Genomic DNA, 15,756 nt, shown 5'->3' on the forward strand with positions numbered 1-15,756 from the left:
GACATTCTAACGTTCCTGATCTGGAAACCCTGGCTCCTCGTCAGTCATCTCTGTGTTTACTGAATATTGATTGGTGCCGCGTCCGCTGAAAGTTGACTTTTGTGAAGTTTTACTATTCTTTTCACTTTCATTTTCCAATTATTGCTACGAAAACCTTCACTGTTTTCATTTTCTCGCGGCATACCGGCTGAAAATGGCTGATGTAGACGACTGTTTCTTCGAAGATTTGATGGCTGTACAATCTAGAGGTGACATAAAAGTGCAAGAATTGTTGGACATTGACATATATTGAAAAACATGTAATATTTTCCCCTGCTATTTGGGTTGATTTCCCGTTACCACAAACTATAAAACAAATAGCTCTGAACTTTTCATGTCAAATTTAACAACTTGTTTCTTTTTTTACACTTCCCATCCAATTATACAAAATCAGCATTCTGAGAGACAGTCTTGTGTGTAAGTTCAGTTGCGAAGCACAGGAAGAATAAATAAAACAAAAATAATATTAAAAAAACATTCTTGTGGGAACAAATGGTTAAATTCAGAAACCGTAACATTTGTGAAATCTGTTTCATTGAAGATTTTACATTTAGCTGAATGGAACGAATGACAAAACTTGTAAGTAGCTCATGAGAACTATATTTTTGGGGGGACCATCCAGCCAACCTCCACGCGGTGTCTCTTGAGTAACGCTCATAGATCGGTCGCAGAACGCGAGACTTAATTTATCTATCACCTAAATCGAAGTGCCTATCAATTTACTCCGAAATATATAAACGGAACTCAACCTCACAAATTCGCGACGCCTTAGGTAGGGTTATCACTTTTTATTTTCAGATTCCTGGACGCATTCCAAAATGTGACCACGGGACCAAATTTTACTTGTGCACCTCTTAAATTGATTACACAAATGTAAGAGGACTACACTTCTAGAACTTCCTGTTACACTGAACACAGCCTTAAATTTAATGAGCAATTACAAACTTCTCTCTTTCGTAGAACAATGCAACCTTATTTAACATTCCAGCTTTTGTGAGCAAAGCCTTAGGTAGCAGAGGGTCATAAAATTTGAATTAATTGGTTTAGATGTTACGTATTTTTAACATAAATACGAAAAATTATGAAGGAATGGTAGAGAAATGAACACATGACGACAAAACAAAGCACATAAAGGTGGGAAGATGATAAAAACATACAGCTGTGGAAAAGTGGATGTTAATCTGTCGTTTAACAATTCGCAGGGACTTCCATTCTGAAATTCGTCACTGCTATAAACCACTATTAATTCAATTTTCATTGGCACATTATAAAATCAAACATAATGTTCTAAGAGACTTCAAAAATTCATTTCTCGGAATTTCTTACTCTATGTTTAAAATGTTTACTGGATACCACGGTAGCTGTAAAAACTTAAGTTTATTACAATCTTGAAATCGCAGTCAAGATGATTTTATTTTGTCGATCATTTCACAGTAAACACGCTTGAAATTTCTTTTTCTTCATTTTAACGGTTCACTTACTTGAGGTAAAGATTCCTCGTAAACAAGTTAGTAATCGTCTCTTAAAGAAGCAATATAGCTGTGAGTTCCACGAATCACTTCCTAGTAGTACAAAGCATCACTTCTGAAGTATGCTGAAGTGGACATCATTAAAGGCAAATAGCTTATTAATATATTTAAGGGAATGTAAAATTCAAAATCGTCTGGAGTTAGCAAGAACCATTTACGGGAGCAAGAATGTCTCATTCAATTTCTTCAGGAGTATTTAACATATTAAATAATGCGTCCTATGACAAATGACTAGCTTTTACTAGCCTTCAGGAATAGTTTCATCACGCTGCACACAAATTTGAAAATCCACAACGGAGAAACTCAACCAAAAACTTTGTGCGACTTGAGAATCACGTGAATAATGCCGAAAATCCATTGAACGCGCTAAAATTATTGTATTTGACTTGCGATGTGCGACGGAACGAATGTGCGTAACAGTGCTTCTGGTAAGTGGCCCGCCGTGGTAGCCGCACCATCACATGCTTGTGCCACTAATTTTTGGCCACAGTGCAAGTCACTTAGGTACTGTTGAGTTAGTTCTACAATAGCTTGAGAATAACAATCTGAACTTACGTTTAAGAAACCTAAAAATATTTCCTGTATTTCACAATACATTTACGAACATAGCGAAACAAAATACAAAATCGGGCTTTATTGGAAAAATTTGCTGCTTCCCTTACTATTACAGGTAAGCACGTGTTATTACTTATTTACAGCTTAACTTCTACAAAATTGGAAAACTAATGGCGTCAATGTTTCTGTAAACTTTAAAGAACTGTAGACTTGCAGAGGTGTCTATCTGTTCCGAAGTTTGTTTTAGAAGTTAAATGTTGACAGAGGTTTCAGACTCGGACATAACCCTGAATTTAAATTCTGGTTTACAAAGAAAGCTTTCTACATAAATAAGTCTTAAGAATGTCTCTAAATTTCGAGAATATGTGCAGACACCCCAGATTTTATTTTTCACCTAACGCAGACTCCATCCTGCTTTCACCGGAAATTTCAACATTGAGGGATGTTTGTAAGTGGCCTTCTGTAATTTTATGACCTGCTATTGACTTCGTCCAGCTCGAGGTTCCTCTTTACTAAATGTAAAGAGTTAAAAAAAAGCATTCCATTAAAAACTGCAAGATAACTCATTACATTTATCGTATGTACTACATTGAAAATTAATTCATTTTGCATCCTTCTCTTAGGATGTCAGCACTGAAAACCGCTTAAGAGCTCTTTAATGATACACGACATAATTTCCTAATAACACACTACTACTAACATTTACATTAGCATTAAATCTGCACCCCCGTAGTTGGTGAGAGTGGTGTTAATAATCTGACTTTTAATTACAATGTTTGACAAACTGCCACTAAAGACTAAAGTACGGACGTTCCTGAAATTTTAGTATGGGATGGGAAAGATTGGATTTCTTCTATACGAAATGCACTTTTTTCAGGTTCTTGCTTCTTCCACTATAAACAGCCTCCATCCCTCTCCCTCAGAAGGTTGAATACCGATCGACGAGCTTTGTGGAAGCGACACTTTTCGCCATAACTCCAGGTCGTCTCTTTCCTGTTTCTTTCACTTAAAGGTTGAATCAATGCTTAAGCCGTAAGCAAATATTATTCCTTCTCTTTCTCTTAATTTCGTTTCTCACTCAACTCTTGTCATTCGTGCGAATATTCAAACGAAGTTAGCTTTCCTCTTCATTTCTCGCGCGTTGGAGAACACGGATTTTGAATTTTCATTTCGGCACACTTTATGAAACTTTAAAGGAGACTTTTTATTTCAATAGTAAACAATGTAATGCATTTTAGAATAAAATGAAGCAAATCTGCAATACTTTTATCCGAATGCTCGCCACTGCCGAACACTATTCTCCAAATTTATTACCGTATTTGCTCGCGTAATTTGCGCACTTTTTAATTAACTTTGGCCACTGAAAAATTAGGGTGCGTAAAATATGCGGATTTTTCAAATAAGAGGTCCTGTTCTGAGTTTATCTCAATTAGTATATGTATAGGTAAGTATTTACGGTAGGGCTAATTTTCTATACCGGTAACTTGTCTCTACCAAGGACAAGCATTGTTAAAGTAGCGGAACTTTGGGGTTTCTTTCTGAAGCAGGTACTTCAGTTGCTGGTGAATGACCTACGATGGACTGTAGGGAAGGAAAATCCCTACTACACTGAAAAAAATATGTACGTAAAATGTGTGCGCAAAATACACGGAGCAAAAATAAAGTTCTAAATAATCCCTTAAAAAGTAGGGTGAGCAAAATACGCGGGGGCGCAAATTACGCGAGCAAATACGGTATTTTTAACGATTTTATTTAAATTATGACTTAAACCTCTTCATAGCCAAAAATTTAGGAAAAATTACTGTCCGACTAGCATCCAAGCAAACGAAAGAATTCCTTTGCAAAATGAAGTAAAATAATACCGCATGCGCTCCAGAAACCTAACGAAATTCTCCTAACATGCGTACTCCCAAACGTGAAGTACTTCATATTTAATAATTTTTCTCCAAGTTCCTAAGAATGCCGTATAGCAATGAACAAAAATTCTCATAAAAACAAAAAAATGTATATTTTCAAAGTTGTACAAATCATATGCATAATTCTATAAAATTTATCCACTACACAGATTTACACACCTAGATTTCAGCAACAAGGTTTGAAACACGCACGCATCGAAGCGAATTCCTGCAGACCTCTACGTCGACTCACCATTGAGCGTTCATGCTGTCTCTTTATAACACGTTAAAGCCCCTCACACACTGTTAAATACGGCGAAAAGCACTTTCAAATGGTTTACCTGATTACACTAGCGTTCTTGTCTTGTGTTATCTTTCGCACCTCGATTATATATCTATTCTACCGAGCTTCAACAACAATAAAAGAAAAGAGACACCTTCTTACGTCTGCAGCACGCTAGCCAATCCGTCTTTTTCTCCCTCCCCTAATTATTATGTACTATTTCCCGCCGATCTGCAAGCTCGGTGACATTGTCGTTACCCAAGGTTGAATTGTAAAGTAATCGTGAAACACACGTGAAATATTTTTACAAGGTCAACAGATAATTCATTTTTCGAATATGTAATCTAATCTATTGCACTCTGTAGCATTATGATTTCATATTGCAAATAAGATGACAAACTGAAATCAAATCTTTTGTCTTACGTTTAATCGGGTTCTATTTAAAGAAAGTAGTAGGCCGAAATAGTCATCATGATTAGAGATGGTAGATTTTTAGGAACTTAAATTATTCAGCACTTTAAAAATCGAATTTAGCATTTTAGAGCATTTTTAATGTTAGGGTTTAGTATTTGTAGCGTTTCTGGATGGGACATTTATTATGGAAAGTTTTGTGGTTGAAATTCAATATCATCAATTTATTAACAGGTACACTTTCTACATTTTTCTCATAAATTTCTTGAAAATAATAAATAAGTATAAAACATATGAAATTACAGCGAAATGGTAAAAAATAAGAAACACTCCAAAATAATATATAAACCTGCTAACACAGAGAGGCCGATATGCATTTAAAATCAAATCGGTATTCAAGAGAAAAAAAGTTTTGTTTAATTTAAATACACTCTCTGAAGGTTCAACATACAGCAAATTTTAGCATCACTCCCCTTTAATCTGTTTTGCTTATGTGTGATAATTAAATTGAACCTAATAGAATCGATCTGCTTCCATGCTAATTTGGTAGGTAACATGCTGCATAGGCAAATAGTGGAAATTTTATTGGCATTACTATTGAAATGTGCAGAAAGTCAACCCCTGAATTGTCTCTAATACTGTTCATTAAAAATTCATGAAAATAATCATAACCACATGAAAACTGAGTCTACAAAAACAAAATATGAAAATTTTGCCTTACACAGCCAACACCTTTCTAGGGTTTATGGTACTGGTACTATCCGATCAGCCATTGTTGGATCGAAACACATTAGAAAACTGATTTGATTTTTTTACAAAAAGATAAAAATGTCTAATAAAATATAATTTTTCTCTTATTTCGCATTTTGTCGCAGATTTAAAAACTGCAATAACGTACTTAGTATACTTTAAACATCAAATTACGTCTTATTTTGATAGCATTTCGGCAAATTTCGCATTTATCGTGACTGACAAAATCTACCATCTAACCATGATCCTTTAACTACAGTCATGAAAACCACAGAAATGCATAATGTTTACTGCAGTTTTCTTTACCTCGAGACATACAAGTTTAAATGTCAAAACCACACTAACATTCCTGTACACATCGGTCTTCAAAACGTTCGAAGCAATTGCAATAAATTCACCACCGGTACTGTTTCTTGAACTTCATAACCCACGAAATGCACAGAAATTTCAAGAAAAAAGACCACAAGTTCCAAGTTCTATGACAATTTAAAAATATTTCGCCACAAGAGTAAAAAATTATCACAGCGTTCAGACATCACCTAGTGCAAATGTGATGTGTTTCTAAATCCATTGGGTCGTCTTGACAGGTGGCGAACTGATCCGAAGATGCGAATTCTTCCTTCGGTTCTTTCCCTTCCCCCACTCTTCAAGCACGCATAACAGGAAGAGGCAATTCGCTCGCCTAGGTTGGTCGCGGACTAAAATGTTCGAGCATCAGCGACTTAAAACACGTTTATTTCTCATGTGTTAGCAATCATTACTTCACGGGAATTCTCTTACGTCTGAGAGTTGAACGTAACATTTTGTTTCACTTTGATAAAACAATTTAAGTCGTTTCATTTTTGACGTACATTTGATTTCTTCTTGCTATTTTTATACAGTGTTTTAATTTGAAAACATTCTAGTTTAAATACCCATTTATTTCAATTGCACATTTTAATCTGAACAAAAATCACGGCATTTTGGATACTGAGAGGGAAGTTAAAAAAAAGTGTTAATTGCATTTTAGGTTTCGCCCACTTCCCTGTCTTAAATTTCAAAGAGTATTCAACACATCGGACAGACTTGAAGGTCATTTCAAACACGTTACAAGGAACATATCACAACCCTAACCAAACTACACAACAATTCAACCTACGCAGAACACATCACAAATTCCAATTACAACTACAGCAACATAGACACTGGCATGAAAATACTACACATACAACCAAAAAAACAGAAACTCGACACTCTAGAACAATAAGAAATTCACAAACATAAAAAAAACACAACCCAGCACATTCTGAACACTCAACTTAATTTCGAAACACACACAACTTTTCGACACAATCATGAATACACCCGTCCACACCTGTGGAGTAGCGGTTTGCTCGTCTGGCCGCGAAACCAGGTGGCCAGGGTTCGATTCCCGGTCAGGACAAGTTACATGGTTGAGGATTTTTCCGGGGTTTTCCCTCAACCTAATAGAGCAAATGCAGGGTAACGTTCGGTGCTGGACCCCGGACTCATTTCACCGGCATTATCACCTTCATTTCATTCAGAAGCTAAATAACCGAAGATATTGATAAAGCGTCGTAAAATAACTTACCGGTACTTAAAAAAATGAATACACTCCACAACAACAGAAAACCAGACGATAGCGCGGGATCTTCACTAGTTTTCGGACAATGAAGAATATCACTTTGAAACTAATCAGCCAGGTAAAATTCCTCATATTAACATAGTAAAGAAGTTACAAATTAATCAGTGAAATGAATAGTTATTTAAACTGGGAATTTTGAAATGAAAGCCCGGTAGAAAGGAAAATTCCAAATCCAAATTAACACAGTAGTACCAGAGTTTACAGCCGACACGACAGAAGTACATTAATAATAAACTTAATTCTTTCGTTGAAACTGACGCTTACAGTCGCGGTAAGTAGTAAATAACCTTGCGTAACTGATAATGGGCCTCTGTCCAACACGTGAATTTCTTGAATCGGCTATTTAAAAACGCTATATCAGCTACGCGGTTAGCTAATGCCTGCGGAATTGATAACGAAATGATACTTGGCGAGACAAGGCCAAATATTCGTTACAGTATTACCTGACATTCGCTTTACAGTTTCGGAAAATTTCGGAAGAATCCCAACCAGTTAGCTTGTTCTCGCCAGAACACGATCTCGAATCACGCATGATATCCCCCTTCTGCGTCATGTCGCCAGTCAGACATCATGGACTGCATTATAGAAATTACATCTCACACGGTTGCAAAACCCACAGTCTTCACAACTTGTCAGTGAAATTTTTTCCACATACGCCTATGTGTATATTTGCCTTGTGGTTACCACTTTGAGGTGTCACTTTCTCTCACTTCGAGTAACGTCGCTGCGGATAGGAAAAAACTTCGCAGACAGCGAAGAGAACTATAGAAAATAATTCCTACTATTTGTTTAAATTTACTTCACGATTGACAATTATGAGGGACAGATTGGTGGAATCATTGCTTTGTCATTTTTATACACTCAACGCATGAAGTCAGGAAGCAGTCGCCGACGTGAAACACGCCGTTACTATTAAAACGGAGACGGATACGCAATTGGAAAGTGATTACTAAATCGATACAAGTCATCTGTATGCTACAAGCAGGCATTTCCAATGGCTTTTGGCTTTTCTGTTCGTACAGCATCCCAGCAACTTCCATCTAAGACAGAAAAATATAAATATAACCTATAAACATCCATAGGGAAAAGAAACTGACCACTCTACCCACTATCTCCTGGCTTAGTTGTCTCATAATTGATACCTTATTGGTGTCATGATGTTCAGACCTGTCTTCGGACAGTTGACTAAACAACTAACATCCATAGGCCTACCTGAAAGCTATTTCTGGCCCTCTGTTTCTAATTAAACTGACTCAATGCTGATACTTAAAGCCCATTTTCACTACGACTAATGAAATACGTACCGGTAATGTAAATTAAAATTAAACATTACGCATTTCATTCCAAACACGAATCGCTTGACATCTTGCAGTGTCACTTTCACTCCTTCCTAGCTAATGTCGAACATGAGGTATCACATTCCTTCAACTGGCAGGCTGGACAAAAATGACTCAACAAATAACATTAAAACATCGCATTCTTGCCTAATTGATTTATACCGCGCTTAGAAAATGACGCAGAACGGACTTACGGAAAAATATGTTTACTCATTATATACAGTAGGTAGCTTTTCAGCGTGAAACTGTCTATGAAAATAGCTGCACAACATAAATCAAATTGCAACATCACAGTTATTACGTTGACTTGTAAGTACGTACATACGTAATTAAGAATATTATAATCTTGTTTCAAGTGCCTTGACTAACTACACAAATTGGAATATATTTCTGGGGTTTCCAAAGTTTTACTTGTTCCGTTGACTGTATAAAGGCAAGCAGGAAAATAATTTGCGTTATTTTACTAATTACATACATGAAGTTGCAGACATTTTATTATATACTCAATTTGAAACTACAATTTTTCACCTATTTCAGAACATAGTCTCCAGCCATATTGAGACATCTGTCACAGCGTTTCCCAAGCTTGAGAATAGCCTCATCACAGAATTCCGCCGCCTGTGATTTGAGTCACGCCTGAACGTTGAATGGCCCTCCTCAGCTTCCTCATTGACAATACACCTCTTCATTGACTGTGCTGCCAAGCCTTTAAATCAGTGGTATTCAATCTTTTCTACTTGCGTACCCCAAAATACAATTTTTTTTACCTTCGTACCCCCAAACTGCATTATAATTATATAAGAAGTAACAAAAGACTATGATTGACGTTGTATACAAAATAAATAATAATAATAATAATAATAATAATAATAATAATAATAATATTATTATTATTATTATAAATACAGTAGTTATTAATGTACCGGTAATAGGCCTACTATTACTGTAATAGTGATGAATTATGTGAAATGTTACTGAAGCAAGAAGAAACAGGAGTTAATACTGTGAAAGAAAACATGTAAGATGCAATAATTTTCGACAAGTATATCTAATAAAATAAATATATTAGCATTTTTACACACCTAGTCAGTGGTATGCGTGCCCCTTATGACAACCCCGCTACCCCTACAGTAGATTGAATACCACTGCCTTATATCATGTATCAGCACCACATCAGTCTATTTTTAATATTGCCTAGACATCATAGATGAATGAGAAGGTAGACATCGTTGATGGGATGAAATCGAGAAACGGGAATACACCGAGAAAAAACCCAGTTCAATGTCTGCTTTGTCCACTATAACATTTCATTACGACCAAACCGGGATATAAACCCGCGCTGCCTGGATGAAAGACCAGCACTCTAATGTTGACCAGTGATCCAGTGTGACAATCATGGTATCCACCAATATTCCATGTTATGTTATTATATAGCACTAGACGCGAAAAATCATTGTGCTCGTGCAGTTATGTTTTCGTTACAATTCAGAAGATATTAATTTATTCGATACTATAATCTTACATTAGGAGTGATTCACTTACCCCCTCCGATTTTTTTTTTACCATCCCTTGATCGTTCAAACTGTGAAAGTGGGTACTTGACATAAAACTAATCAGGTTATTTCAATCGACAGCAAAGCTCAAATATCGGCTATGCTCAGAATGTCCCTCTTTCTTATCCTTCTCACTGACAGCAGTGTGTTAGGTTGTTGGTCTGCGGGGTAGTCGTATTGGCTCCCGTGGCTACACTTCATGGTTGTATTGACTCGCTGGTCTGAAACGTTATTCTAACCTGAACCACAGTCTAGTATATACAGTCGCGAAGCTCAATACGTAGCAAATATGCAAATATTAGATAGTTGCTCACCAGTAGGATCGCTAATATCGCCTCATTACAGGCAATGCAAAATAGTACCGTCACAGTCTATTGTTTCTAGCACCCTCAAAACTCAAGCTTCGTGACTGTATATAGCAGACTGTGCCTGAACGGTCATATTAGCTCCCGAGTGTGGAGCGGTATTCTTTCCTGAACAGTCGTATCGACTCGCGGTGGGAGTGGTATTCTTCCCTGAACGGCTCTTGTCCTGTGTGTTGTGAATCTGACTTCCCTCCTGAATGTGGGCTAATTTTGGTAATACCACAGTCACGAAGCTCACTACGTAGTAAATGTGCATTCATAGATAGTTGCTAACCACTAGGATCGCTAATATCGCCTCATTACAGACAATGCGAAATAATACCGGCACAGCCTATTAATTCCCAGCACCCTCACAACTCAAGCTTCGTGATTGTATATACTAGACTGTGGTAATACAGGAGACCGGACTACAAACTGTTTCGAATTACTGTTTCACACGAAATTCAACCAGGAATTTAATGCTGCCCATTCTAATATAGCGTCGACCTGGTTGGCGAGTTGGTATAGCGCTGGCCTTCTATGCCCAAGGTTGCGGGTTCGATCCCGGGCCAGGTCGATGGCATTTACGTGTGCTTAAATGCGACAGGCTCATGTCAGTAGATTTAATGGCATGTAAAAGAACTCCTGCGAGACAAAATTCCGGCACATTCGGCGACGCTGATATAACATCTGCAGTTGCGAGCGTAGTTAAATAAAACATGACATTTAACATTTCTAATATAGCCTATATCATTTTATGGCGGTATCGAAGGAAATTCAAGAAGACACATACATAAAGCTTCGAAGCAATGACGACAGACGAAAATCAAAGAAATGGAACACAGTTGATAAATGACTTCCAACAAGAGGAGATCACTAGACTGCAGTACATGAAAAAAAGTGAGCTACAAATTTTCAAGTCAGTATGTTAAATTTATGTTTATAAGTTAGACGAAATGTTTTTGCGTTAACTAATGGCCGTATTCATAGACATTCTTAGCGCGGGCTTCCGGTGGATGATCAGCGAACTAACGTTTTTCGTATTCATAAACCGGTGTTTGCGATATGATATGAATCCAGTACAAGTAACCAGTCGATAGCCGAAGCTAGTTTAGCACGTTCGTAAAGCGGGCTAGCGAAATGTCTATGAATAGCACCCAAAATCTTTAAACATGCCAATATTTTAGTTCTAAGCAAAGCAGGAGCCGATACGACCAGTCTTCAGTGTTGAAGCAGGAGCCGAAACGACCGTCCTTATACGTTACAGCGGGAGCCAAAATGACCAGACCCAATCAAGAACCAAAAGTCAAAACAGGTTATTGGGAGCCGAAACGACCTACTCTGTGATGGACAAGGTACAAATGCAATAATACAGATATGGTTGCAGGAATTGAGGCCATGAAAACTTAATCAAATAAAATATAATTAAGAACTTTATTTCCAAAATAAAAGCCTTTTAAAATAATTTTAACACTGATGAAAACGAAATGTAAGCATTTGTGGCAGTACAAAGTATTGTCTTCTTTGTAGCTGACCATTTAACTACTGCAATTGTTTGGCTGTAATATTTGTGCACAAATCTGATTAACTGATACGTAAGTATGTAGGTGAAATGTATGTAAAAATTATCAAAAGTTGGTAAAAATTATTAAATCCTCAACCTGGCAACACTACAATGTGTAGAGAAAGGAGACTTTCAGATCGTGCTTTTGCATTTTAACCTTTCGTTATTTCCGTGGAGCGAGAAAATAATTAATCTTCAAATACCGCAATTTGTCAGGGGAGAGTCCCAGGCAATCATCTATGTGTAAGCAAGGGAAGTTTCTGTCGTGTTGGACAGTCATGCACCAGAAAGTCGAACAAATCTACTAGATTTTCTAGTCATGAACTATCTATACTATATACAGAGTCATCATTTTATTTTTACTTCCATTTTTATTGTACCTCAGTTTTTGAATGTACTTCACTCCCACCCCTTCTACCAATGAAGTTCCAACTGTCCTCCACACAGATCCAAGGCCGCTGATAGTAGGCAGTACTGAGTTAGTGAGTATAGTACGTTCCAGAAATATGTTCGCGTTTTCCAGTGACGAAAGAGCTTTCAATATTGAATTGTATTTTCGCACAGGTACTGTCGTCCTTTTGCCTACATCGTATCCCGATTTCCCTCACCCGCTTCTGTCCGCCCCTCGGCTGTCTTAGCTCTTTTCTGAAAACATTAATTTCTGTTAGCAATTGGACGTCTACATAATATTATACAACTGTTTAAAATAACTTAAATAAAGGGCCTCGTTAAGTAATTAACTGTCATGTGATTTCTCCCCTTTCTACGATCCTGTGACAAAACCACTTGACGGACTGTAGATAGCATGTCTGAGTAATTTTATCTGTGCGGTCGGGCAGAAGAGAAGATTGAAGTTACAGTACGTAAGGTACTTTTTTATAGAGTAGGTACAGAATTATTTCAACATGAGTTACTAGTACGAAGAACGAAACTGGTAATTGGAATTAGATGTAATAGTCTATAGTGCGATAATATGCACAAAAGAACTGAAGCCTGTATCGAAATGAACAGTCATCAGTTTCAAAAGTGTGTTTAAATATCCATATTATGATTATTTTTCAATTTAACTTCATTCTCTATATTGTACGCTAATGTGCTGTAAACAGTATAATATACACTGCATAATGAATACGTTCGCATAGATAACTCAGTTCGTGAATAAAAACACTTGTTGTTAATACTGCACTGTATTTTGATTAAATTATCAAACTCAAAATTGCGATATTTCCTAGTTTACGTAAATGGATGAACTACTTTTCTTCCCTCCTATACCTAGTAAAGTGATTCGTTTGTATTTTACGCCAGTATCATCGAATCCCAGTCGTGGAAGGGGTTAGCAAACGTGTTTTCGATTCTTGAGTGTTAATCCAAAGGTGTAGTCAGGTTAATATTAAAAATGTTAGTAAAAATAAAATGATGTCCCTGTACAACACTGAAAATTTCTGCGAAAACGGCCTGAAAGTTTGTCCAATTCATTTACAAGTATTGCAAGCCAGTAAAATCAGATGATGAAATAAACCGCCACATGTTTTGTTGGTTGATGATGACTGGCATCAATGAGAATATAACATTCGTGTCGAGTTTTCCGTGACGAAGCCAAATACCCATCAGGAGAAATGAATTGACATAATATTGGTACCAATGACTCTAAAGGCCACATGTATATCTCGACAGTCAAACGGTAATATTTCTTGTTCTGATGGAAGATTACTTTATGAACTATTGCTGCAAAAAAGTAGGCTAAATGGAATTATTGTATAATACATGTTACAGCAATACTGTTTTCCACAAATTGTTAAAGATAAAGCAATAGAATACTGTAACGAGCAAGAAGGTGCAACACCCATATCTTGAGCACCTCCTTTCGTAATAGGTGACAAGAATGGTAGAGCGCTATATCCTGATCTACACCATCAATCATGTCGATATATTTTTTTCTCTGGAAGTATGGAAACCAGGGCTGGGCACCGAGAGCGAATTCAAACTCTAAACGGGGACGCTTATTATTCATCCATGACGGCATCAACGCTGCGCGGCGTTCGGCGGGAAGGAAAGGGGTTGAAGAGAAGTCACACGGCTTCCTGTGAGAGAGTACAAATCGCTCTTGGTGCCCAGCCCTGATGTAAAGAATAAACTCTACTAAAGTTCTTCTAGGACAGCGGTCATCAGCACACAGCACCCTCGGGCTAGCGTCTGTTACCCGCGGAGAAGACACTGCATTATGGTGCATTCGTAGCTGCTGCCGGGTATGCTCTCTACCTCTTCCAGCTGCAAGACTGTGCACAAGACGTTGCTCCGCATACCCTTTACCCATTTCAGCGAGTGCTGACGACCACTGTTCTAGGACTTCTGCTACTGAAGTAATGCCATTCAGATGTGACTCGCATGAAAGCACTAATCGATCGTTTCAACGATTGCCGTGTAACCAGGGTGCGTCTGTAACACTGGTAAAATAATTACTAGTTTCAGCAATGCCATTTCTATTTCCTATCACGTACATTTGTTTTAAGTCGCTTGTCTTTTGTAAACATGCTGCATGCCTCCTTGGTTGAGCGCGGGTTATCATTTCGTCAACTGGAGTTTGATTACAATTGCCTACGTTGTATCCTAGATCATATATGTAACAGATATGTCGGGCTTATAGGCTTTGAGGTTAACAACTTTTGTCGGGTTTACTACGCTGCCATCTAGTTGTTACATAAGGAGTCACGTCATAATTCTCACTTGAATTGCATTAGCGACTGTGCTGCCATCTCGTGTTCGTTTACGGCGGACGGGTGGCGATCCTGGCGGTTGTTCTCTTCAAAGTGCTGCCGATTTTAACGTAGCGAGGAGTTATCTGTTACATATATGATCTAGGGTTGTATATAGCGATTTACAGCTTTGGAACTGAAGAAACAGGAACTACTGTCCGTTACTCAGGAGAAGACGAGCGGAAAGAATGTGACCTTCTTGACTATCGCTGTTGATTATTATAAACATCGCTCAGATAAGCATCCCAGTAGCCAGGCTATTTCTCGTGCAGGAAACATGAGTAACAATGCGTATGGAAATCAAAGCTAAGTTGAACAGAAGGAGACCTAATGTTTCCGCTTACTGCAGTACAAATATTGCACGTGTTGTCCTACGTTATCTGTTCACATCCCTTTCTCCTCAGTCCGCTCTCGCCTTCTCCTGAGTCACCGACAGTAGGTTTGCAGGCGAGAGGAGCGTAAGGATCAGAAATGAACAGATCGATCAACTTCCGGTGTTACATTTCGTAAATTAGCGATAAAATGACATCATGAATTCACTGAAAGCTTACAGAAGGTTAACTTGATGGACGTTAATTTTAAGTCGCTTAATGTACTATTTGCTGTTAAATTATTGTAAAATGTTTCGCATTACTTTTACAATCATAAACAGTTGAAACTATTTTAATCGCGCGAGTGACAACGAATCATCCACTGACAGCGACATGTCATTTCCGTTACAAAAATGAGTTCACTATTCATGTATTACGGTCTTCAATGCACTGCCTAATTATCTTGAAGCTTTGAAGGGTCAATGAGAAAATATTTAGAACAGAATTCATAAAATGTCTCCATACTCGTAACTTCTACACAATTCAAGGGTCAATGAGAAAATATTTAGAACAGAATTCATAAAATGTCTACATACTCTTAACTTCTACACAATTGAAGAATTGTTTATGCTTGTAAATTGAATTAATCTACTCGATATGTATTGTACAATTTTGTATAGCTCAACTAAAATATCCTTGTAAATTGAATTAATCCGTTTATTATTTATCGTATATTTTTGTACAGCTCAATTAATGAATTATATATTACTGTATACAGGGTGTTTCG

General features: G+C 37.3%; 1 protein-coding gene across 2 annotated transcripts in view; it reads right to left on the reverse strand.

The window, feature by feature from the left end:
- The window catches only part of Zw (glucose-6-phosphate 1-dehydrogenase Zw), a 93,825-nt gene that overhangs the window by 38,605 nt on the left and 39,464 nt on the right, over window positions 1–15,756 (reverse strand). Inside the window, exon 1 of one of the 2 annotated variants that reach the window (XM_069836996.1) lies at window positions 4,199–4,342. The exons of the other annotated variant lie outside the window; for it this stretch is intronic. The gene's annotated coding sequence lies outside the window, so the exon portion shown is untranslated. Of the gene's footprint in view, window positions 1–4,198; window positions 4,343–15,756 lie in introns of those variants that run through there. 2 annotated transcript variants of the gene reach the window in all.

Source organism: Periplaneta americana, chromosome 10, assembly GCF_040183065.1.
Source record: "Periplaneta americana isolate PAMFEO1 chromosome 10, P.americana_PAMFEO1_priV1, whole genome shotgun sequence".
NCBI lineage: Eukaryota > Metazoa > Arthropoda > Insecta > Blattodea > Blattidae > Periplaneta > Periplaneta americana.